Below are 23,571 nucleotides of genomic sequence, written 5' to 3' on the forward strand. Positions count from 1 at the left end.
GGACAGAGGGACCGAGGGACAGAGAGACAGAGGGACCAGGGCACAGAGAGACAGAGGGACAGAGAGACAGAGAGACAGAGGGACAGAGAGACAGAGGGACAGAGGAACAGGGAGACAGAGGGACAGAGGGACAGAGGAACGGGGGACAGAGAGACAGAGGGACAGAGAGACAGAGAGACCGGGGGACAGAGGGACCGAGGGACAGAGGGACAGAGAGACCGGGGGACAGAGGGACAGAGAGACAGAGAGACCGGGGGACAGAGGGACAGAGGGACAGAGAGACCGGGGGACAGAAGGACAGAGGGACAGAGGGACAGAGGATGGCCTCAGGTCCCTGCGCAGCTCCGCCGTGCGGGGCCAGTGCGCTGACCCTGCGGTGGCGGTGCGGTGGCTGTCGGTGGCTGGGCTGTGACGGTGCAGGGACAGTGCGGTGGCGGTGGCGGTGGCGGTGGCGGTGCGGGGACAGTGCGGTGGCTGCCAGTGGCTGTTGGTGACTGTGCAGTGGCGGTGCAGGGGCTCTCTGTGACAGTGCCCTGTCAGTGCGGGGACACTGAGGGGACAGCAGTGAGTGCGGGGCTAACAGTGAGTGAGGGCACAGCCGTGGGGACAGCCGGGGACAGCAGGGAGAGGGCAGCACTAGACGGCAATGCCGGCCGGGCGGCACCGGGGGAGCATCACGATCTTTGACTCGTTGGCCACAGGACCCTGCAGTGCAAACCTGTAAAGAACCAGCTGCGTTATCTGAGAAAGAATTTCCTCGGTGGGACGTGGTGAAAAAAACAGTTTCAGGACAAAATGATCTGTTACCCTTTGCCCATTAAGGAAATATATTGGAGTTTATTTTGTGAGTCACACATCATTTTAGAGAGCTAATCATCTCCTAAGGACAAATAGCTCAGTTCCAAAAATCCCGGGTTTATTTATACTATTCATTATTCTGTGTTGCTACTCAATATTCAATGATGGCATAAAGTTTGTTTCTAATTAAGAATCTGATAATAAAATAAAATTGTAGCAGATCAGTAAAATCTTGATCCTGTTCTGTACTCCTGTACAGGGCACCTCTGTGCCTTCATCTCTCTTTTCCACCTTTGTAACTTTTCCAGGCAGAGTTTATTGTGAACCCCAGCCCTGAGCAGAGCTGAGCACCCCACCCACAGCCCAGGGGAAGGCAGAGACAAGGATTTGCTTTGGGAAATACTTTACCTTTAGTCCTCTGATGCTGAAGAATCTCCCTGAGTCTTTGCTTAGGGCTCTGAGGTCACTGACGTTGTTAACTCATCGTAGCTCTGGGCAGAGTCATCCTCTTACAGTAGCCTATAAAGCAAAATATAAGTAATGATTTATTCTGTAGATAATAGCCTTTAATGTCGAAAGTGGTTTCTTGGTTTCTTCATCTTGTGAAGCTTCGGGGAGAAATCTCAGATCTTTAGAACTCAGTGCCATGAAAAACAACAAGTGAGAGATTTGCTGAACATAAAACTGCCAAAATCCTGTTCTCAACTTTCTGTCATCAGATTACATCCCCCAGCTGTTGTCTGCTGTACTCTGGGTTACTCTATATTGATTTTCCTGTTACAAAGTGTACTGTGTTTAAAATAAAAACTTCATATTTAATAAGGCAGCTATGGCTGAGAGTTGCAGCTGACTGCTGGTTTTGAGGACAAACCTTGTAGACAGAAGTTGAATTTTGGTCAGGGAGTGCATGGCAGATGTTGGTGTGGCCCTTCCCAGCAGCAGGGCTGTGGCAAAGCTTTGCTGTTCAGAAACTTCCCCTTGAAACGCTCACAAGAATCTCAGGATAATGCCATGGAGTCACTGGAGGGAAGAGGAGCAAACACTGGATTTATGAGCTTCAGCTCAGCTTTTCTGCCCTGCCCTGTCCGAGCAGAGCTCTCAGTGCTGAAGAGGCAGGGAGCAGCTGGACTTGGGGCATCCATCCTTCACACTTCCAGCTGCTCTGGGCTCCACTCTCAGCTCTGTCTGGGATTTCTGGCCGTGCTTCTCTGCCTTGTCTGTGAGTTCCTCAGGCTGGGACTCTGTCCTGGTACCACCCAGTGCAGTGCTGGTGGCACAGAGGGCATGGAGCCACTGCAGCCTCCCTGTGCTGGGGCTGAGCTGTGCCCATTTAAAATGGTTTGATTGAATCACCAGGGCAGACACGGCCCTGTTACAGCCTTTGGCATGCCAGAAAATGTGATCAGTGCAGAATGTGAGAGGCTGGATAAGGAAAGCTCTGTGAGGGTTTGAACTCTCAGCTGGCACTGTGTGGGACATGCCCAGCCTGCCAAGGGGGACAGAGTGCCCTGTAGCTGCTGCCTGGCTTTGGGCACACTCCAAGCAGGCTTTGGAGTCCCAAGGAGCCATTCCAGGAGCTGCTGGTTCCAGGACACGGTGCCCACAGCAGAGGAGAGGGCACAGGGAAGGGAACAGTCCTGGCTGCTCATGGCTGGACTGAAACATTTGCTCAGCACTGGGACCACTCTGCTTCCCTTGCTGGTGCTGCTTCCTGGGCCCTGTGGAGGAAAGAACAGATGGAAAAACCCCATTGCAGGGGCAAAGGAAGACAAAGCTGTGGCTCACCTCCCACAGCCCCCGGAGGAGCCAGGTGTGTTCTCACAGCCCTGCTCACCAGGCATGCAAAAACAAACCCTGGGTGATGATGAGCCCGAGCTGGTGAATGCTCACAAATTGCTCTGAGATCTTCAGCAGCAGGTGCTGCAAGAGAATCAAATGTATTGAAACAGACACCAGCATTAACTCTTTTCCTGCCTGGGGATGAGGGATGGAATAGGCGCTGTGAGAAAAGGGAAATTTTTCTGCCACAGCTTTGAGGTGCACTTGGAGCCAGTCAAAGACACCTGCTCAGAGAAGTGCAGAAGGATCCATGGCAGAGTTCCTTTCATCCAGATGAATCACAGTGTTCAATGAAAAAGTGAATTTAATAACCCAAAGATCCCAGTCAATTATACTTCAATAAAGCTCCCAGAGTTGCTTTTCAATGACTCCTTCATTGCAAGAGGAGCCCTTTAGCATGGCTCAGCTTTGTAAGGGGCTGTGCTCCTTCCCCTCATTTGCAAATGTTAAAACATGTGCTGGCATTTGGATCTGACTCTGAGGCACAGCAGAGACACTCCCAGAGCCCTCTGGCAGCACAGCTCCTGCCTGGGCATGGGGGATGAGCTGAGCCAGGAGCTAAATGGAGACATCTCCATGTAGTGTTCCATGAAGGTCCCTCTGGAACCTTCCCATCCCACTGCTCTGCTCCTTCCTCTGGTACCAGAGCACTGCCAAGGAGGGCAGAGAGGAGCTGGCCTTGGGGAAGGTTTGTGGTGTGATTGTGGGTGGGTGTTTGGATTCCTGGGATGAGGAATTGTATCTGCAGCTCTGAGAACGTGGGAATGGCTGGCTCTAGATCGTGCTCAAAACAGAGCTTCTCTGTAGGGGGGGTCCTTAAATCTATATTGATAAAAAGATGAAATTTGTCTGCTTTTGATGGAAATGTCAGTGTTAGCTACAGAGCTGCACTTGATTATTACCTGTTTTATTAATTATAGTGGATAAGGTCAGTACTGTTCCTTTGCAGAGTTGGTACAAAGCTCCTTCCTCAAGTCTTCTGGAAATCACAAAAAATCACACAGTGTCATCCACAAAATGTATTTCCTTCATTTCCATTCTTTCTGAGAGGCAGAACTTTGTCCTTCATGGAAAACCTCTTTGTCTCAGCCAGAATTAGAAAAACTTCCCACAGACATTGGAAATACACTGGATTATGGTTTCCTCACCTTTTGTGATTAACAAGGAACACACAAACCCTGAAAGCCAGGAAAGGGAATTTCCATGATGAGAAGATCAAAAATGCATTTAAAATGCTAATTTGCAGTTGTCCAATGGTGATATTTAGAGCCTTGCAGGTTTATTTTCAGAGCAAGGGAAATATCTCTGAGGTTTGTATTAACAGCCAAGGTTATTAGCTGGAACTTGCCAAAACAGGATTGCACACACTTGCAATTTGGAATAATCTTTTTTTCTGTAGTTACTCAGTGCTTGTCATTTTAATGTAAATAGGATTTTGAGAGCATTTTTTGGGTAGAATTAACTAAAATACAATTATTTTCACGCTGTCACTGGCTCTTAAATCCCTTCCAGACTTAGGTTTTGCAGGCCCATTGCCCACACTGAACCATGTTTTTTTTCTCACTGTGCATTTCTGTCAGAACTGTGCTGGAGACTCTCAACATTTATCAGCAATTCCCCAGTTATTGCTGGAGACCTTATCTCAGAGGCTTTGTGAGGGTGATGCCAGCAAGGGACTGTGCATTTGGGCGGGTGGGAAAATCAGGGTTTGGGAGAAGTGAGCCCTGCCTGGAGGAGAGAGGGAGGAGCAGGAGCAGGGCAGGCCCTGCTGTGGCCAAGGGAAGCACAAATCCCTCCCAAAGCTCTGCCCAAGTGCCCTGAGGAGAGAGGATTTCTGCCTGATCCCACCTGGAGAGGATCCAAACCTGGGAACTCTGGCTCTGCAATCTCTCAGAGTTTAAATCCAAATTTCAGGGGATTTAAGGGAACCAGGAGAGGGGAAACAGTTGAATTCTGGTGGAGAGGCTGGGGGGGTCACCAGGCTCTCCTGGGAGGATCCTTTCCTTTGCTCCACATTTCAGCTGTTTCAGAACTTGCCTCTTTTGGGATAGAATTATAATGGAATAAACTTGAGGTTTCTAGATCTGAGAAATTCAAATTAATACGGATTCCCCAATTTGTTTTTAAAAAGGCTGGGTATATTTATTTACATTAAATAAGTTAAACTTCCTTGAAAAGACTTAACCTGAGATTAAAAGGGCAGGAATTAAATGCTGGAAAAAGAAAACCATTTTAAACACAGCACAAAGCTCCTGCTACTCACTGGCATAAACCAAGGTGGTGCCAAGGGCTGAGCAAGATTAGGAGCAGCTCTGAGGTGTTTGTGGCCCATCAAACAAGCCCTGATAAAGGGGCTGAGGTGACCACAGTGCTATAAATCTCCACACCTCAGGAAATAATCTTGGAGGTGAATTCAGGCTGGATAAAGCTCCTCATGCTGTCACAAGTAATTAATCTCATTTCTGTGCCTCCTTCTCAGTGAATTCTTCACTCTAAGAATGAGGCACCCAGCCCAGAGGAATATTTGTAGCACAACAGAAACGTGGCTGGGAAAGGGATTTTCCAAAGATACCTGGGCTGAGTGGGAATTTTGCTGTCCTGAGAGTTTTCACCTTCATCTTTAAGCACCACAAGACCTCAGAAACTCCTGGAAACTCCTCCTGATCTGTGCACCAGGATTATTTCTGTACCAGTGACAGCCCTTCCTTTGTTTTTAAATACCCAGGTGCTTTATTCTGCCTGTAAGAGGTCACAGCAATTTGGTGCCCAAAGTCCTGGGACTTTCAAATTTCAACTTTCATTTTCCAGATTGGACATTTGCGTGAAAGATCAATATTTCCTTAAAAAAACCCAACATAAACTTATTTTCCACCTCTCTCCACATCATTGAGCTCTGATCATGGTGTGCACAGTATTTAATTTCAGCTTTATGACATTTAGAACTTGCAATTGCAGCATAAATGTCTTATAGCCAGTGAGTGCTGGGCATCACTGCTGCTAACACTGGAATTCATCTTCCAGGCTGATGTACAACCCCACTCTGATGCTTTGCCTTGATGAAAATGTCTGGGAGAGGCAGGGAATGACTTTTATATTTGCAATAATACAGGCCTTAAAATATGGACCAAGATCTTAGTTCAGGGAGGTTGATTCAGTTTATCATCCAATTTATCTGTTCCTTTTAATAAATCTGTATTTAGATCTATTTCAGGGTATCTTTATTGGAATTAAGCCGTTTTTCTAACCCTGAAGCATTTTTGACATCTAGTTTTGCTAAAAGATGGGAATCTCTGAGGAGAAGGAAGTCTAAACTCCCCATCTTGCTGCTTCCCTGAGGAGCTGGGAATTTGTATTCCTCCTCCCTAGCTCAATAATTACCCAGTCATTCCTTTGCTGCACTCATTGCAGCAAAAATAATAATGCTAAAGGCCAGAATTCCTTGGAGAAGGATTGCAAATGGACAGAAAGCTGCTTTTGGTGCAGGGTTGAAAACATCAGGACAATAAGGAAGCAAAGGACAAAGAGGAGCTCTTTGCTCTGCAGGAAGGGAATGAAAGGAAGAACTTTTGGGAAAATAAAGCAAAAAGAACCAGGACAGTGACTCCTGTCAGATCTTCAAATGTGCCAGTCCTTAAAGCTGTGCATGCAACTGCAGAGGGAATTTTAGACAATCCCCAAGTCTGGAACTCGCTGAGAGAAAATGTCTCTTTTGTGTCTTTTCTTCTAAGGGAATCTGGACCCTCCTGTTAAGGAGTGAACCAAAATATTCCCTTTTCTCATTATTAACACTCAGCCTGTGAGCCAGGGGTTGAGGTGCTGCTGCTTCTCCTCCTTCACAGCAGAGCTGGAATGCACAAACACCTCATCACACTTTAAATTATGCATTAGTGGTTTCACACTCCTCAGAGCAAATTAAAGAAGCATGTGCTACTCCATCTTTGAGAGATGAGTGCAAGAGACAAATCAAGGAATCTTTCCTTTTAAATTCAAAGTTTAAATGTATTTTTCAGTGATACCCAGTGCATCAGTTGAACTCTCAGTAGCCAGAACACAAACTACAGGTGGAACTGTGAGAGCTTTGAAGAAAAGAAATAGAGTTTGGCTTGTATTTTCTGTTAAATGAACACTGCACTCTCCTTTGAATTAATGTTAAATATTCATGAATCTGTTATTTTCCCATATTTTGTTCTTGTGAGAAGCCATAAAAATCTATAAGCAGTCTTTATTTCTCCAGAGAAAAATTAGGTGAGAGAAAACATCTGTTTCTCTCTTTTCCCTGTCAAGATTTGGAATAATTATATCAACACTTTAAGCAACTGGGAAAGACCTAATTCTATTTAATTCTGATTAAATGTGCAGTAGGTACGAAAGCAAACTGCATTGTGCATTGTGTGATGGTGGAGGGCAGCAGGGGAACAATGGGCATGTTTATTTGGTGGGACTGAACAGATCCTGCTGCTCCCCAAATTCCTGAGCTGATGTGGCTGCTGCTGCTCCAGGTGGGAGCAGGACAGGGGCTGGGATCACAGGGGCTCATCCAGGGAAATCCTGGTGTTAGAAAGCTCAGAGCACCTTTGCAGGTCTGGCTGCGATGATTTCCCTGCTCTGGGAGCTCATCTGGGCTCTGGAATCTGGGAGCAGCTGCTGGGCTGGGCTGGGCTGGGCTGAGGTGGCCCCAGAGCTGCAGGGACTGCCTGGGGCAGGAGCAGCTCCAGTGCCCCCAAACACTGCCCTGCATTTGGCATTTCCACCTTCACCACGGGCTGGCATCCAGGCACGCCAGGGCAGGGCCATTCCTGAAAAGGTTTCCTGTCCTCTCTGGAAGTGTTTTCCAAGAACAAAGCCCAGCAGTGCTGCAGCTGCTCCAGGCTTCTGCCTAACTGAGAGAATGAAGAGCATTTTGTTGGAATTTACCTTTTTTTAACACTGCAAGAGATGACACCTCTGAAAGTGTCAGAAGCCACCATGAGTCAGAAATAGAAGAGAGCTGCAGGCAGCAGCTCTGATCCATCAGGAATAATGGGTTCTTTTCCAAGGAGTGTTTGCAGGATCATTCCAGGAGCTGCTCCCACCAGCACTGGGCAGGGCATGATCCATGCCAAGGGCACCTGTCCTGGATGAAATCCCATCATCTTCCTCATCTGGGCTGCAGAGAGTTCATGATGAGTAACTGTGTGCAGGAAAATGGCAGAGGAGGAATAGCTGAGAGGAGCAGCTGTGCATGGATCTGCCAGGAGCACTCAGGGACCATCCCTGGGAGCCTTTGGGAAAGCTGGAGGCACCCATGGATGTGCTCTGCAGTCTGTAAGGCTTTGGGAAAGCTGGAGGCACCCATGGATGTGCTCTGCAGTCTCTAAAGGCTTTGGGAAAGCTGGGAGCACCCATGGATGTGCTCTGCAGTCTGTACAGGCTTTGGGAAAGCTGGGAGCACCCATGGATGTGCTCTGCAGTCTGTACAGGCTTTGGGAAAGCTGGGAGCACCCATGGATGTGCTCTGCAGTCTGTAAAGCTTTGGGAAAGCTGGAGGCACCCATGGATGTGCTCTGCAGTCTGTGAAGGCTTTGGGAAAGCTGGGAGCACCCATGGGTGTGCTCTGCACTCTGTACAGGCTTTGGGAAAGCTGGGAGCACCCATGGATGTGCTCTGCAGTCTCTAAAGCTTTGGGAAAGCTGGAGGCACCCATGGATGTGCTCTGCAGTCTCTAAAGGCTTTGGGAAAGCTGGGAGCACCCATAGATGTGCTCTGCAGTCTGTGAAGGCTTTGGGAAAGCTGGGAGCACCCATGGATGTGCTCTGCAGTCTCTAAAGGCTTTGGGAAAGCTGAAGGCACCCATGGATGTGCTCTGCAGTCTGTACAGGCTTTGGGAAAGCTGGAGGCACCCATGGATGTGCTCTGCAGTCTGTAAAGCTTTGGGAAAGCTGGAGGCACCCATGGATGTGCTCTGCAGTCTGTAAAGCTTTGGGAAAGCTGGAGGCACCCATGGATGTGCTCTGCAGTCTGTACAGGCTGAGGCATCAGCAGCACCCTCCTGGTTTTACACATTGCCAATGATTTCTGATCCCTGTGTTTTATTTATATAAAATACACCTTTTCAGACAAGCAGGAGGCTGTCCTTTAGGAATAATCTGTGGAAGAGCTGAGATGTGGGGGTTCTTTGGGTAATCTGTGTCCCCCCCAGGCAGTGCTTGCACAGACCTCATCCATCCCAAGCCCATTAATTGGTATTTGCTGTAATTAGGAGTGACACTGGTGGCTCCAGCCCCACACGTTCCCTTCAGGAGCAGCAACCCTGGCAGGCAGTGCCTGCTCCCAAGTCAGTGGTGCCAGATGAAGTCACTGCACTTGTCAGTCACTCTGGCACCACTCTCCTGGTTAGAAACTTGTCCTTTTTGGGCAGGAACCACCCAACAGCTCTGGGCCTTAAGGATGTTCGGTTGTAAGCAGAAACTGCTCCAGCAGTTGGGTAAGAAAGACCTCACCTTCAAGGGCATCTGAGGCAAGAGCTTCCTGACCTACATCTGCCAAGAATCCCGTCCCAGCTCCCTCCTCCCAGCCCTCTGGAGTGAGGGGGAACATTTGCCTGTGATGAAGATAATGGCAGAAAATATGTATGAGAGTGAGTCACTGAAATTTTTGTGCAGAGTGCAATATCCAGCATCCCCAGAGACCTTTATTTATAGCCTGAGCAAACTCTACAGAGTTGCAGGAGGACAAATGAAAGTGTAGGAGAAGCTGCAGTAATGAGTAATGGTAACTCCAACAGGCTCTTTCCATCACAAATTAAGTGAGCACATCATGGCAGTAAATCTCCAAAAGAGCTCAGACAGTTTTATCTCCGTGGAGCCATGAAGACTTTTTGGAATACACGTTGGAGTCAAGGTTTCATTTCATGGTTGCCTCTAGTAGATGTCTAGAATAGAAGCAACTGCAGATCTGGAGAATATTCAGAATAATTACCATGGTTGCATCTCATCCTTGTGTCTGTCCTCAGTGCTGCCCCCTCAGGGTGTGGTATTGCCATCAATGAAATATATTCATAAATTAAATATATTCATAAATGAAATATGTTCATATATGAAATACATCCAGGGACACAAAGTGCTCACAATTGCAGTGTCAGTTGTGACTCAGTGCTGCCCAGGAGGGGATGCATCTCCAGCTGCAGGGCTGCCTTGCATGGGGAATGCAAAGTGCTCCTTCCAGGAATGAAGGGAGCTCCCAAAAGAGGCTCTAACTGAGATTTTTTTTCACTGTTTCTTGCTGGATTGTACCATAAGAAATTTCCAAATGCCTGAAATGTAAACTGTTCCTCTCGCAAGCAAATAATTTAGACGTGATTTAGAGAATTTTTCAGCAGAACAGATTTTCATCAATTTCTTTGAAGTATTTCCAAGTTCTTTAACATTTTCTGTAACCCACACTTTCCATTGGAACCTGGAGAATCTGCCAAACTTTCTCTTGCTGTTCCGTGGCAGGAAGGAAGCTGTGATTAGGATCAGGGAGGTAAAGGCCCATCAGAGACAGCTCATTGCAAAGTCATTCCTTGGAATTCTGGGTCAGCCCTCAGATTCCTCCTCCCCCTGTCTCAACACCCCACTGCTCACCCAAATGGCCCTCATATTTCACTCCTTTCCCATGCTTTTGAAAAGATTCATCCATCTGTTTTCTCCTTTCCCTGTTCCTGGCTCTGTTCTGTGAATGCTTTCAGGCAGGTTCCCAGCTGTGGATGCACCCTCCAGCAGGAGGATCAGACAAATGCTGGAATCACGAGTTGGTACGGAAGAATTCAACATTTAGGGATGAAAATTAGGGCTCTTCTCCCGCTTTTAGACTGAAGAAATTGTAGAAAATGTTTTATGGAGTTTAAACAATATTGTGGCTACGGCATTGACCTCACTTGGCTTGGTAGAAACAAATTATGAACTGGACATCTCCAAACTGCTCCTTTTCCTTTGTGAGCACCCAGAGGGTACAACACAGGCTGCTCTGGGCTGGTCTGGGGGCTGAGCCATCCCTCATGCCAAGGGTTTGGCCAAGCTGGGGCTGCAGCTGACTGACCCCTTGAGCTGCAGGGAAAGGTCAGCCAAAAAGGAGGAGAATTTTCACAAGCTTGGCCAGTGCTGCTGGGAGAGGTCCCTGCAAAAAGGCTTTTGGGTTTCTGGTTGACAGGGCTGTGGGAGGAGATGTTCTCATGCAGAGCACTGGGAAGACTCTGGGCTCTGCATGGATCAGGATCCTCTGGGAGTGGCAGCTCTGAGCTGTGCCCATGGCCATGCTCTGTAGGGCCAGGCCACACCAGGGGGGAGCTCCAGGGCTCCTCGGGGAAAAATCCCAGCCCTGGGCCCCTCTGGGAGTCTGGAGCTCCCTGCTGCTGGGGCAGCCAACAAAGCCAGCTGCACTTGGGCTGAAATCATCAGGGACTGGCCACATCCTGGAGCAGGAGCTGTGGGGCCAGGAAAGGCAGCACAAGCTGAGCTTGTTTGGGGCTGCTGCCAGAACCCCCTGGCAGTGCCAGTCCCCCCTCTGTCCTTGGCACTGACCAATGGGGGCTCTTGCTTCCCTTCCCAAAGCTCCCAGCTCAGCTTCAGGAACCAGCCCAGGCCCATGACCTGTTGTACTTGTGGGGTGCCCGATGAAGGAAGGAAATGATGCACCTGACTCCATGTTCTCAGAAGGCTGATTTATTATTCTATGATACTATATTATATTAAAGAATACTATACTAAACTATACTAAAGAATACAGAAAGGATATTTACAGAAGGCTAAAAAGATAATAATGAAAACTTCTGACTCTCCAGAGTCCTGACACAGCTTTGCACTGGTTGGCCCTTGAGTCAAAACAATTCCCATAAAACCAATGAAACAATCACCTGTTGGATAAACAATCTCCAAACACATTCCAAAGCAGCAAAACACAGGAGAAGTAAATCAGATAATTATTGTTTTCCTTTTTCTCTGAGGCTTCTCAGCTTCCCAGGAGAAAAATCCTGGGCAAAGGGATTGTTCAGAGGATGTGAATGCTGCAATGACCCCTGAGGCTGGAGTTCTCCAGACATTGTTTCACTGGCTGCTTTACCCTCCTGTGACTCCTGGCTTCTCCCTGGGACTGCAGTCAAGTCCTGGCTGCTTTAACCCAGCTGTGATTTATGTTTGATGAGGAGACTGAGGCTGCAGCTCTCAGATGAGCACTGCTCTTCCTGCAGATTTCTGCTCCTGATTCATCGCTCTCCTCACCTATTATTCCATCATTTATGGCTTGAGTAATGGGCACGATGGGCTTTTACTGAGAGGGGCTCTCAGCAGACTTACAGCACATATTTTGACAGGAGGATGGATGTTCTGGGTTATATCTAATAGCAATTTAATGAATATTTTATTAAATAAACTTAGTTAATGCTTTGTGGCTGCGTGGAGCAGTAACTGCCTACAAATTTGTGGTTAGAAAAGCTTCAAGCTCATGGCAAATTTCCTGTTCCTAGAGCAGGATCTTCTTTCTCAGCACCATAAGGCCAGAGGGACACATATGCTGCTAAATGCTTGTTCTGCAAGTGAGAATGAGTGCACGATTGTGAGGAAAAACATTTGGTTTCTACTGTTGAGCAGTGAAATTTCAGCACGATGAAATCCTGTGCTGGTGCCAAGACAGCGTCTGAGACAAGTGGAAAAGTTTCCAAGCTTTGAGACTTTCAGAAAATTCCACAATAAACCCCCACATCCCAGTTTACTGGGGATGCAGGACTGTATTTGGGGAGAGGGGGTGTTTTTCTTCCTGAGCAAGGGGTTGGCATCCAGGTGTCTCCAGCCTGGATTAGAGAAGCTTTCTTGGAAATCAATGTATTTTTAAAAAGTTTTCTCCCACCTCCCTGGTTTGCACACCAGGTTTGACACTCACAGGATGAAAAGCCCTTTCCACCTCGCAGGCAGCTCTGGTCTGGCTTTATTACTATCAATAAAACCCCCACAAATTCCCTCAAAGTGACACTTAAAATTAACAGGAGAATATTGGCAGGGTGATAAACACAGACAAAAGCAGGGGTTCCAAGGAAGAAGGAATTAAGGAGGGTGAGGTGGGATGAGTTTTCCCTTTGATGGATCTGTGTCTCATCTGCAGTTCCAGCAGTCACAGTGGGAGTTTTGTCTCTGTCATAATTATGTGGCAGCAATCACATTTTCTTTTAGTATAAACCTTCATCTCCTTCAATTTTCAAGTATTCTATGCTAAACTGAGGAAAACCAGGTTAGTAATTAGGACTTGGAGTCAGCCCTGGGAACAGATCTGCAGCCCAAAGAAGTTGTTTGCAGCTGTGATGAAAATCCCCACATTTCTCCCAGTGGATGTCAGGGTTTTCAGTCACAGCATCCCTGTCAGAGGGAGTGGAGTGAACTCTGGGCTGTGAGAACCTCCTCGTGTCCTGCAGGGCAAACAGGGAGAGGGGCAGGAGGGACAGCAGGAATGGGATTCTCCTCTCCAGGGAACAAGAGCCCGAGGAGATGATGCCTTCAGTTTGAGCTTTCCTATTTTCCAGACTCAGTACTGTGTTAGTTTATAACTCTGCACTCCATATCAAGTGTCAGCAGGTTCTCCTCACAGCTCAGTCCCACAGAACAATCCTTTTCCAGCCCCAGAACCAAGGACACCGCTGCAGCTTCAGCCCCAAAAGTGCAAACAACAGGGAATGGAGGGGAGCAACCTGGGAGGGTGGGACTGCATCACCTGGAGCTGGAATTGGACAATGAAGCCAGCATGGAAATGGACCCAAACTCATCAAAGTGTGAGAACTCGTGGCCAGGATCCATCTGGGGTGGAGCCACGGCCGGGCTCTGGCACTGCCCAAGGTGGATCCTGTGAAGGGCTTTTAATAAAAACCAATTTATTGCTGTAACTCTGCCCAGCCTCTGCTCCTCTGAAGGCATCAGAGAGGGCTCAGAGCATCCACACCTGCCCTGCCCACCTGCAGCTGCACAGCTTCCAAGCAGGGAGGGGATTTCAGCCAATGTTTGCACATGGAACACACAAAATAGGAAATGAGGAGGTGGTGGCAAACCCCAAAAAGGAGAAGCAGAGCTTTGGAAGGCTCCAAACCCTCCTGGCTCCCCCCAGCCCAGCAGGTGGGAATTAGGAAAGTTTTGCCTCAAATTCACCCCACCTGAGGAGCCATCTGAGAGTCTGGCTCTTGGGGTTGTGGTCAGGCTGGATGAGTCTCCTCATGGGGAAGGGTAAGTCTTGATTCCTTTTGATTTGAGCAGGGAAATCATCCTAGCAGAACTTCACTGTGTAAAGATTTTTGAGTATTTTTATTAAAGAAGTCTCACCATAAAAATTAGCTTTAATTTTTCCCAGCATAAGGAAAAAAACTCCACCACATCCCCCTTTCTGGAGGAGCCATCCATTGTATTTAATTTCAGAGCAGTTTTACATGCCAGCAACAGGAATTTAATTACCATCTCCTTTTCTAATTAATTTCAATAACTTTAATTATAATTTTCTGCAATGGTCAATGCTTTGGACACTTCATATAATTATAAGGGATTGCTCTGTGATTTTGCATTAATGAATATTCACTGGCTATAGGAATCTCAGTATCCCTTATTATTAAAATGTTCCAGAATCAAACTCAGTGATAGCCTAGAGCTGGGCTGCAGAGCCATCATTTTTCAGGTGATTGAAGAAATGAGAAGTTCCTGTTGCTTTCCAGCTCCACCTCTGCTGCAGCAGGAGATGGACAGCTCAGGAGCCTGTTTTGCTCAGTGAAATGGAAAACATGAAAACACTAACCCAGAAATTAATTAGAAATGGGCTGAGACACAAGAATGAGCCTTGAATTTTAAGCAGATGAAATTGGAGGGAACGAGGAGTTCCTCTTCATCTTCTGGGTTCAGATAAAGAGGGGAGGGAACAGGGCAGGGAGGAGCTGCAGCTTGAGCAGCTCTGGGCAGGAGGAGCTTGGCTCAGGCCCCCGGTGTTTATTTGTGAACAGGAGCAATAATTGATGTTTCTCCAGCTGCACAACTGCTCTGCGTCTGTTATAAAATCAGGGCAGCACAGCAAACATTCTGGTACTTACAGGTCCCTAAATCCACTTAGGATAATTCCTGACGTACCTTTTGCTGCTGTGCTCTTGGTGCTTTGAAGTGACTTAAAAATAAATTTACAAGGAGCTCTAAAATGGCAAAGTGAGGCTGTGACAGCCTCTGGAAGTGGCTGGGGTTGGGTTTGGGGTGGTTTATTTGTCTTGTTTTGATGGGATGATCCATTGGGTAGATTTGCTTACCTCAGTCCCCAGGCTCAGCTCGGTCTCCTGGGTTTTGCACCATGGTGGGTGAAGCCTGAGTTGTTAAAAGGCAGAAATGAGGAAAAAGAGGCTGAATTTGTCAAACTGCAAAAAGAAGGAGGAATAGTACTGGGAAGGGCAGTGAACACTGAGGCTCTGAGATTCCCCCTTAGGATTTTATTTGGGAATGAAGAAAAGGTGCTCCTCATGCTGACCTCCAGGGACAGGGCTGGATAAGCAGAGTTTCCTTTTGGGAAATCATGAGGAAGCTCTGACCCCCCTCTCCCAAAGCACTTTGGTGTTTAATCGTGGTTCCATGAACCAAGAGCTGCTCTGATTGATGCCTCTGGTGACTGCAAATAGACCTGGCCTAAGTTAGACCTGGTTTTGTAAAAGAGAAAGGTCTGTGCTACAGGAAAATGCTTAAAAATCTGAATTGATTTCCTTGTCCAACAGGGAAGACTTTCTAACAACAGTAAATATTTGCTGTGTGGCTGTGAGGAGTTTCCCTGTGGTTGTTTTTCAATCACTCAGGAGCTCAGCTGGCTGTACCAGATCCCACAGAGAACTTGTTGGCATCTTGTGCTGCAGTTTATGGCTCCCTCACGTCAGTCAGTCTCCAGTTTTTCCAAGTTTTAGTGGAATACCAACAAAATATGTCTGAAACTGAATTTGGAACATGCAGTGAAAGGGTGTGAGAACAAGGTTATGTTTTCATGAGAACAAGTGTTCTGTTATGAAGTGGAGATAAATAATGAGGACAAACATTGCTTTAAAAAAAAAAGAAGAAGAATTTAATGAGCTGGAATTGTGGTCAGTCTCAGGAAAAGCTCGTTTTTTTCCTCTAGTTTTTTTTTTATACTTTATTAATTGCTGGTAAATGACTACTTGAAAGCATTGCCCAAATTTATATCTGATTTCTTGCATGCAAGTATTGATTCAACAGTTGTTGAGTCACATTCTGCACTTTGCTTAAAATAGCTTTCAGGTTGGTATGGAAATTTACAGCCAATTTCCAGCCAGAATGGTTGATCTTTCTTATAAAACATGCTGATTATAATTACAGACATGTATTTATGCATGATCCACATTCTTCCTGATGAGCAGGGAGGTGAACATTCCATTCATGGAAGCTCAATCATAGCAGCTTTTCCCATTCCATTCTCGAGTGCTCGGTCACCAGAGTTTTCAGGGAGGAGAAATTGCCCCATCCCTGCTTGGATCCCACTCTGTGGGACTGGGAATGTTGGGCCTGCAGCTCATCCTGGCCCAGCAGGACCTGCCCTGCAGGGGGAAATGCTGCAGCTTGTTGCAATTCCAGTGCCATGAACAGCAAATGCTGCTCTTGTGCTCTGGTTTGGAGCAAAAATGGAGCAAATGAGAGCCCAGCTGTGGAGTCCCTGAAATGGGAGGGGGATTTTCCTCAGAGCTGTTGGCTCTGGGAGGTGTTTGGGGTCAGCACCCAGGGTCCTGCTGTCCCTCCTGTTTGATCCCTGCCCAGGGATCTGAGCAGAGCCCTCAGCTGTTCCAGGGAACACTGGAATATCCTGAGCTGGAAGGGCCTCCCAGGATCCTCCAGCCCTGCCCAGCCCCAAATCCCACCCTGGGATCCCTGGAGCGCTGTCCAAGCCCTCCTGGAGCTCTGGCAGCCTCAGGCTGTGCCCATCCCTGGGGAGCCTGGGCAGGGCCAGCACCCTCTGGGGGAAGCAGAACCTTTCCTAAATCCAGCTGGCACATTGGGATGGATTTCAGGGAAATTCTCTCAATTTTTGCTCCAAACCAGAGCATGAGAACAGCATTTGCTGTCCCTGGAACTGGAATTGCAACAAGCTCCAGCACTTCCCCCTGCAGGGCAGATCCTGCTGGGCCAGGATGAGCTGCAGGGCTGACATCCCCTGTCCCAGGGAGTGGGATCCAAGCAGGGATGGGGCAATTTCTCCTCCCTGAAGACTCCAACAGTCCAAGCTCAGCTCCAGCCCCTCCCTGGGCCCTGTGCTGCCCTGGGGAGAGGCAGGAGCTGCCCCTGGGGAGATGCTGTTCCCTCTCTCTGTAAACATCTCGTGCTCAGAGATTTGCAGCTCCACTGGGCAGATGCACAACTGGGCCCTGGAATGTGACCTCAGCCCTGCACTGGCCACAGAAACTCCTCCTGCTCCAGCTCATCCCCTGAACAATAAAACCCCTGATTTACAGCCCTGAGGAGCAAACAGGGCACGCTCTGGGTCAGGGAAAGCATCTGGGGGACTGGTTGGTTTGAGGGAAGGGTTGATGGAGCCTGCTCAGCTTCTGCTCCCTCCAGCCACCCTCTGGCTCACGAATTTGGCACAAATTTCCCTCCTGGTGCACTGCAAACCCAGCAGTGTGGGCAGGAAATTCCCTTCAGCTCAGAGGGTGACGGGTTTTAGTTCCAGCTCTCCCTGCAGAAGGATGGGAACAGTTCTCAAAGCCAGGGATTGAACACCAGGAGGGAAATTTGAGGAGGAAAATCTGCTCCAGCCACAGTGAAAGCCTGCACTGAACTCATCCTGCTCCACATGGGAGCCCTGGCACAGGGGCAGAGCTGTAATTGCACACTGAGCCACTGAAAGGCCATCTCAGCACTCAGGCAAGCTGATCACTTGCTTTTTCAGATAAATATAGATATTTCGGCCAAATTAAGATTTTTCTCATCATTCATGAATTTACAGTATTTGAGCAAAGGGATGGAATGTCCTGCAGTCCTGACAAGGATACAGTTTCATAAATAACCCTCCTGACGTGGATGAAGTGAACATTTTCTGAGGTTTGGGATAGCAGGGAATTAATTTGCTTGTTTTAAGGCATCCAGGTCTCTTATTTTCCCTCTGACCAATGGGTAGAATATTTCTGTTGGCTTCTCTGCTCCTCCCCCCTTCCAAGCAAGCATTTCACAAAGCTTTTCCACACCTCTGGCTCTAGGTGAAGCTTTCCAAAATCCTGTAGGCTTTAATTGCAGTGAAACACATAATGAATTGATAATGGAATGAAACCCCATGAGCTGGAATTCTGATTTGTAACAACTCAGTATCTTTGTGCTGTAAATCTCTATTTTCAATATACACAGAAATTTGCCATGGATGAAGGAGGCTGAGAGGGTTTTTTAGCACAGGGAGATTTTAATTTTTTTTTCTGTTAAAGCAGTGACAGTCTCAGAGTCACAGAGACAAAACAAAGATTTGCAGTGGAGGAGCTGCACTGAACTGAAATTCCTCTGTTCTGTTCCTGTTGTGCTCTCCTGCCTTCCCTGTCCCTCCCAGCTGTCTCCAGTGACACTTTGCAATTCTTGTTCCCACTCTTTGATTGGTTTTCTGGACTGTCTGAGGCGATTGCTTGAGCTCTTTTTTGGCATGTGTTGTTTTTGCTTCTCAGTTAGGTTTATCTGACTTTTTTGGCTGCTAAGACACTGCTGTTTTCTCCCCAGCTATTTTTACAATGTCTGCTTCAAAAGAAATACTCTGGGTCTCTGTACCAGGAGATTTCTCAGCTCCTTTTAGTGACAGAATGGTGCAAAGCAACAGTTTTTGAGTGGCCATGTGACCATCCCAGGAGGACTGAACAGAACAAAATGTTTTAGTGAAAAGAAGTTTTTTGGAGTTTAATCACCAGCTGCACACTGCAGATCAGTGAGGGGCATATTCTTTTAAGCCACAGAATTAATGACACTCAAAGAGGGGCTCTGCCTCAGCTGCAGGCCTGGGATCAGTGGGCCTGGTGTCCCATGGCTTTTCCAGAGGGAACATTCATCCAAAGGCAAAGCACAGCTCAGGGACTGAGCACCAAACCACCGCAGACAGGAAATTAAATTGTAAATTCCAACAAACAAAAACCAACCAGATGAAAGAACCCAAGAGCCCAAGCAAGCATAAAAAAGGTGTGTGTGCACAGATTGTCTGGGAGCAGGCAGGGGAGCATTTCACACTGACTGAGCAATGCAAACTGCAAAAAGAGAATATTGCAGCCAGGGAGCACAGGGAGCTGGTCAGTGCTGCCAGGGGCAGGAAGGCTTTGATTGGGACCTGTTTGGGTGGGAGCTGCTGCTGCTGCTGCAGGGACTGAGAGCAGCCAACCTCCCTCAAACAGAGCCAGGGGGATCTGTCCCTGCTCCCCTCCACTGTGCCATCCCCAGCATCCCTCCCAGCTGGCTCCAGGGACACTTTGCAATTTTTTTCCCAGTCTTTTGGGGTTTTTGATTGTTTGAGGGGATTACTTGGATTTTTTTTTCTTCAAACTAGTGTCATGGAAAGCTACCCTCTCACTATTTGCTTTGGTCCAATTTGCACCAGGAATTCGTGGGAATAAGGAACTGTGGATTAACCAAAAGTGTATGAAATCTCACAACTTCTTCAGATAAATCCTGAGGTCTCAGAGTCTGTATTTAAAGTCATGAGATCACCTCTTATATGCAGTTCCAAGAACACATAACATATTTTTTCCAACCCAAATCCCTTTTTTGGTATTGCCCTTGTAAATCCTTGACAACTGGAATAACAGCAGTGTCATTTGGAGTGAGTGGCAGCTGGACATGGGGAAAAGGGAGGGAATGTTTTGGTGTCACTGGCAGAGAGCAGAGACAAGGTGCACTTGAGTGAAGCAACTTCAGAGGAGCTGTGAGTCCCAACCACCTCCTGCAAGGCTCTGTTTACAGCACAAATTGGTTTTTAAGTGATGCAAATTGCTTTGGAAGCGCTGTTACCTCACACCGTGCAAAAACCTCCAGCCCTGGCAGCCTCTCCTTCCATCCCACAAACTCACCCTGTCCTGGGATTCCCTGCTCTGCTCAGCCCAGGGCACCCTGGCCTTGGGGGCTCTCAGGCTCCCTGAGGGGCACAGATAATTCTGTGTATTCAGGAGAGGGATGAATGAACATCTGGGCATTGCTGTTCAGCAGGATATTTCTGTACATTCAGGAGAGGGATGAACATCTGGGCATTGCTGTTCAGCACGGGTTTCTGTACATTCAGGAAGGTGATGAACATCTGGGCATTGCTGTTCAGCAGGATATTTCTGTACATTCAGGAGAGGGATGAACATCTGGGCATTGCTGTTCAGCACGGGTTTCTGTACATTCAGGAGAGGGATGAACATCTGGGCATTGCTGTTCAGCAGGGGTTTCTGTACATTCAGGAGAAGGATGAACATCTGGGCATTGCTGTTCAGCAGGGGTTTCTGTGCATTCAGGAGAGGGATGAACATCTGGGCACTCCTGTTCAGCAGGGGTTTCTGTCCTGTGTGGGAATTCTGGGCACAGATGAGTTTTTCCAGTGCCTGGGTGTCCCACCAGCTGCTTTGGGGTAACTCAGCTCTGCTGGAGCTCCCTGGGCTCTCTGCCTGCAGGGGTGTGGGATCCAAGCAGGTGAAAGGATGAATCTCCCATGTAACTCAGCTGGTTTAGTGGGATCTCAGCTGTGATTCCCTGTCCTGCCTGCCCAGGAGCTCCATCTGCAGCTCTCACACAAAGTTCCCTGTTCAGGGATGTGGAGGAACGGCTCTGACCCAGCTCAACAAAACTGAGCCAGGTTTGGAACCTGCTGCATTCCCAGTGCCCCTTAAATGGAAACTTCCAGACCCAAAGTTGCACTGAGGGTTGACATTTTTTGCTCAAATACACAGAATTATGTACCCAGTGCCAAAAGCCAATTGGAAATGTTGATTTATTATGCATTTCCCAGATGAAATCCAGAAGGGATGGTGCTGGTTGATGTCAGATAATGTGGGATATAAATGGGGAGGTTTCTCTCTGAGGCTTCTCTTGTTTGCTATCAGTGAGCAGCAGTTTTCACCCTAGCAGGCAGAGGAGATAAAGTAAAAAACCAACATTTCCAGCCTGCAAAAGCCCAGCCTATGTGGAATCAGCTCAATTATTTCAGCTCAGTCTGCAAGGAAAAGCAGTTCCTATCTCAGAATTACAATTACATGGGAACATGAACTGCAATTTCTCTCCTTATTAATGCAATATAACAACAAAATATGGACAATGGCAATGCATCAGTTCCTGGGGATTTCAAACAACTCTTGGCATGATGGATCTTTAAACATTGTCTGGCTTTATTTCATTATTTTAATATCATGCCTTGAACTGGAAATTGGTGAGATTGATCTTGTTTGAGAGTACTGAAGCAGCATTTAGAGTGATAATACAGAACATTTCACAGGGGAAATGCTTCTCATAACTTGTGACTAACTGGGTCCCAAAATCCAGGGACACTTTGTGCTAATTACTGAGCATTGCCATCCCATTTTCTTTTCTTTCCCAACCGCCCCCATGGTCCATTATGGGCCAGAAGCCCTTTAAATATCCAGATTTCCTCAGTGGGGAGGCTCTGCCCTGGCCTGGGCTCAGTGTCCCCCTGGGCACCAGAGCAAACCCAGAAAATGATCTGCAGACATGGATCAAGGGTGGAGGCATAAATCAACTGGAGTTGTGCTGATTGGCACAGCAGGACTGAGAATATTCCAGATTTTCCAGATTGCTGCCCCAAAACAATCAATGAAGGGAAAGAACACTCATTTTGGAGGTTAAAGAAAGCTGCTGTGTGAGCACAAAAACGAGCTGCAGAAATTCTATTGATTGGAATGCTTGGACCTTGAACTGTTTGCAGAAGTGCAGGGTAAGAACCTCAAATATGAGCACTTTCCATGGAAATGCCTGTGCAAATTGAGCATTTTGAAATATTTACTGTGGTTTGCATTGATTTCTAAAGATGCTAAGTGGTGCCAGAAGGTGGCATGGAAAGTGCTGCCACCTCATTAGGCTGTTTCTAATTAAAACAAAACAATCCAAGAAAGCTCCACCTGTTTTTCCCCACCTGCCTCAGGCCTGAGGGGCTCTTTGGGGTCCCTGGGTTGGGATTTTAGGTTCTGCTGAGGAGGAATGGATGGTCCAGACCCCAAACCCTTCCCTGGCACATCCAAAGCTGCAGCTCCAAAAATTCCCAGGTTAAATCTGAGCCCCAGGACCTGCCAAGGCCAAATTTCAGCTGAGCCTGAGTGACTCCCATTTAGGGCAGCCTGGGGGAGCTTTTCCAAGGCAGGAAAAGCAGGAGAAGCTCTGGGGAGCTGGGGATGTTCATCCCCCCATGGCATCACCAGATCCCAGCTCACCCAAGGGAATGTGAAGGGTTCCCCATCTGTCCTTTACTGTGAGCTCACATCTGGCTCAGAATTAAACCCAGCACCACAAACAAGCTCCTGGTGTCACTGGTTTTGATAGAGGCAGAGTGCTGTGCACATTTTATTCTGGTTATCTCATGGAAAAGGGTTGGATGGGTTGTTTAATTCCCCACAGCCCCCACAGCTGCCTCACAGTTTTAGCACATTCAGCTACAGCATCCAAGATTTGATTTATATGAATACATCTGATATTAAGAATGATGTCATCAGACTAAACAAATTGATGCAGGCTTGAAGAAGCAGTTGACCCTTGTGCTTTGTCGTATAAACTGGGGAGAAGGAAGTTGCTCACATTAAGATTTCTTGCACCTTTCTCTGTTGAAGCAGGAGAGTTTTATCAGCTCATGGCTCATTAAAAACCTATTTTTAGAACCAAGTGCTGTCCCTCCCCACCCCTTGGGCTGCTCTGTCAGACTGAGAGTGTTCTCTGGGAAATAAATCCAACTGGGCTGATTCACTCTGCACAAGCGTGGCAGAAATCTGAGCTCAGGCTCTGCCCCTGAGGCCAGCACAGCTCGTGTGACCTTTGGCTCACATAAAATATTGTTTTTCCCTCCTCAATTGTGTAATAAATAAAGGATCAAGGAGTGAGGAAGTGCAAATAATGTTATCAGGGAGAGTTATGGGATCCTGAAGCAGCTTCTGAGGGATCTGGTGTTTCTTCATCAGAGGCCATTAATGAGGAGCTGGTGTTTGCAGCCTCGAATTCCCTCCAGTCTGGGCAGTTGTGATAAAATCCAATGAACTGCCCTGGGCTGGCACAGGAGGGTCTGATCTGACTCTCATTCCCTGTTTCCAGCATTCCTGAGGAAATCTTCTCCAGGGAGTTTGTGCAGAACCCCAGTGGAGCTCTCACACCTGTGAGGGTGCAGGGTGGGGTGGGGGAATCCGGCCCTGGAAAAAGGAGTCACAGGAATTGTGCTTCATTCTGGAGCAGAAAATCCTCGCCCTCCTTCATCCTCCCCTTGATGCCTCCTGTGTTTTGTGCTGACTTCAGGCCCAAACAGAAGGGCCAAGGCTTTCTCATTCCATCAGCTGCACGTGAGCTCTTTGTTTGGTAGGAAGCACTGGGGTGTGAAGGCACCAGAAATCTCAACTTTGAAATGTTCACTCACCACAAGAGAGGCACAAATCTGACCTTACAGGAAAGCCCTCAGGAAAATTCCCAGGCCAAAAGCCAAAATCTCCCCATTCTTCCTGACATATTTGTTCACAGCCTTGATTTAATGAAATCTTAGGGGATTCATTAATGATTCCAGTGCTTTTGTCTCCTCTGTCTCCATCAGATAATCCTCCACCTATCCCTAGTCCCATTTGAAAGCCATTTTTGTAATTAATTTTCTCAAATAAATTTATTTAATTTACATAACATTTACTCTGCTTCCCTATTTCCTAATGAAGTTAAAAAAAAAACAAACCTGGGGTTGAAATGAGCTTGGTAGACACTGGAACTGTTTGTTGACCTGCTCTTC

The 23,571-nt window shown here is 47.4% G+C and overlaps 1 long non-coding RNA gene across 1 annotated transcript in view; it reads left to right on the forward strand.

Annotated features, from left to right (window-relative positions):
• Positions 1–23,571, forward strand: part of LOC143695274 (uncharacterized) — a 74,213-nt gene that overhangs the window by 15,994 nt on the left and 34,648 nt on the right. The window lies entirely within an intron of this gene.

Source organism: Agelaius phoeniceus, chromosome 15 (assembly GCF_051311805.1).
Source record: "Agelaius phoeniceus isolate bAgePho1 chromosome 15, bAgePho1.hap1, whole genome shotgun sequence".
Taxonomy (NCBI): domain Eukaryota; kingdom Metazoa; phylum Chordata; class Aves; order Passeriformes; family Icteridae; genus Agelaius; species Agelaius phoeniceus.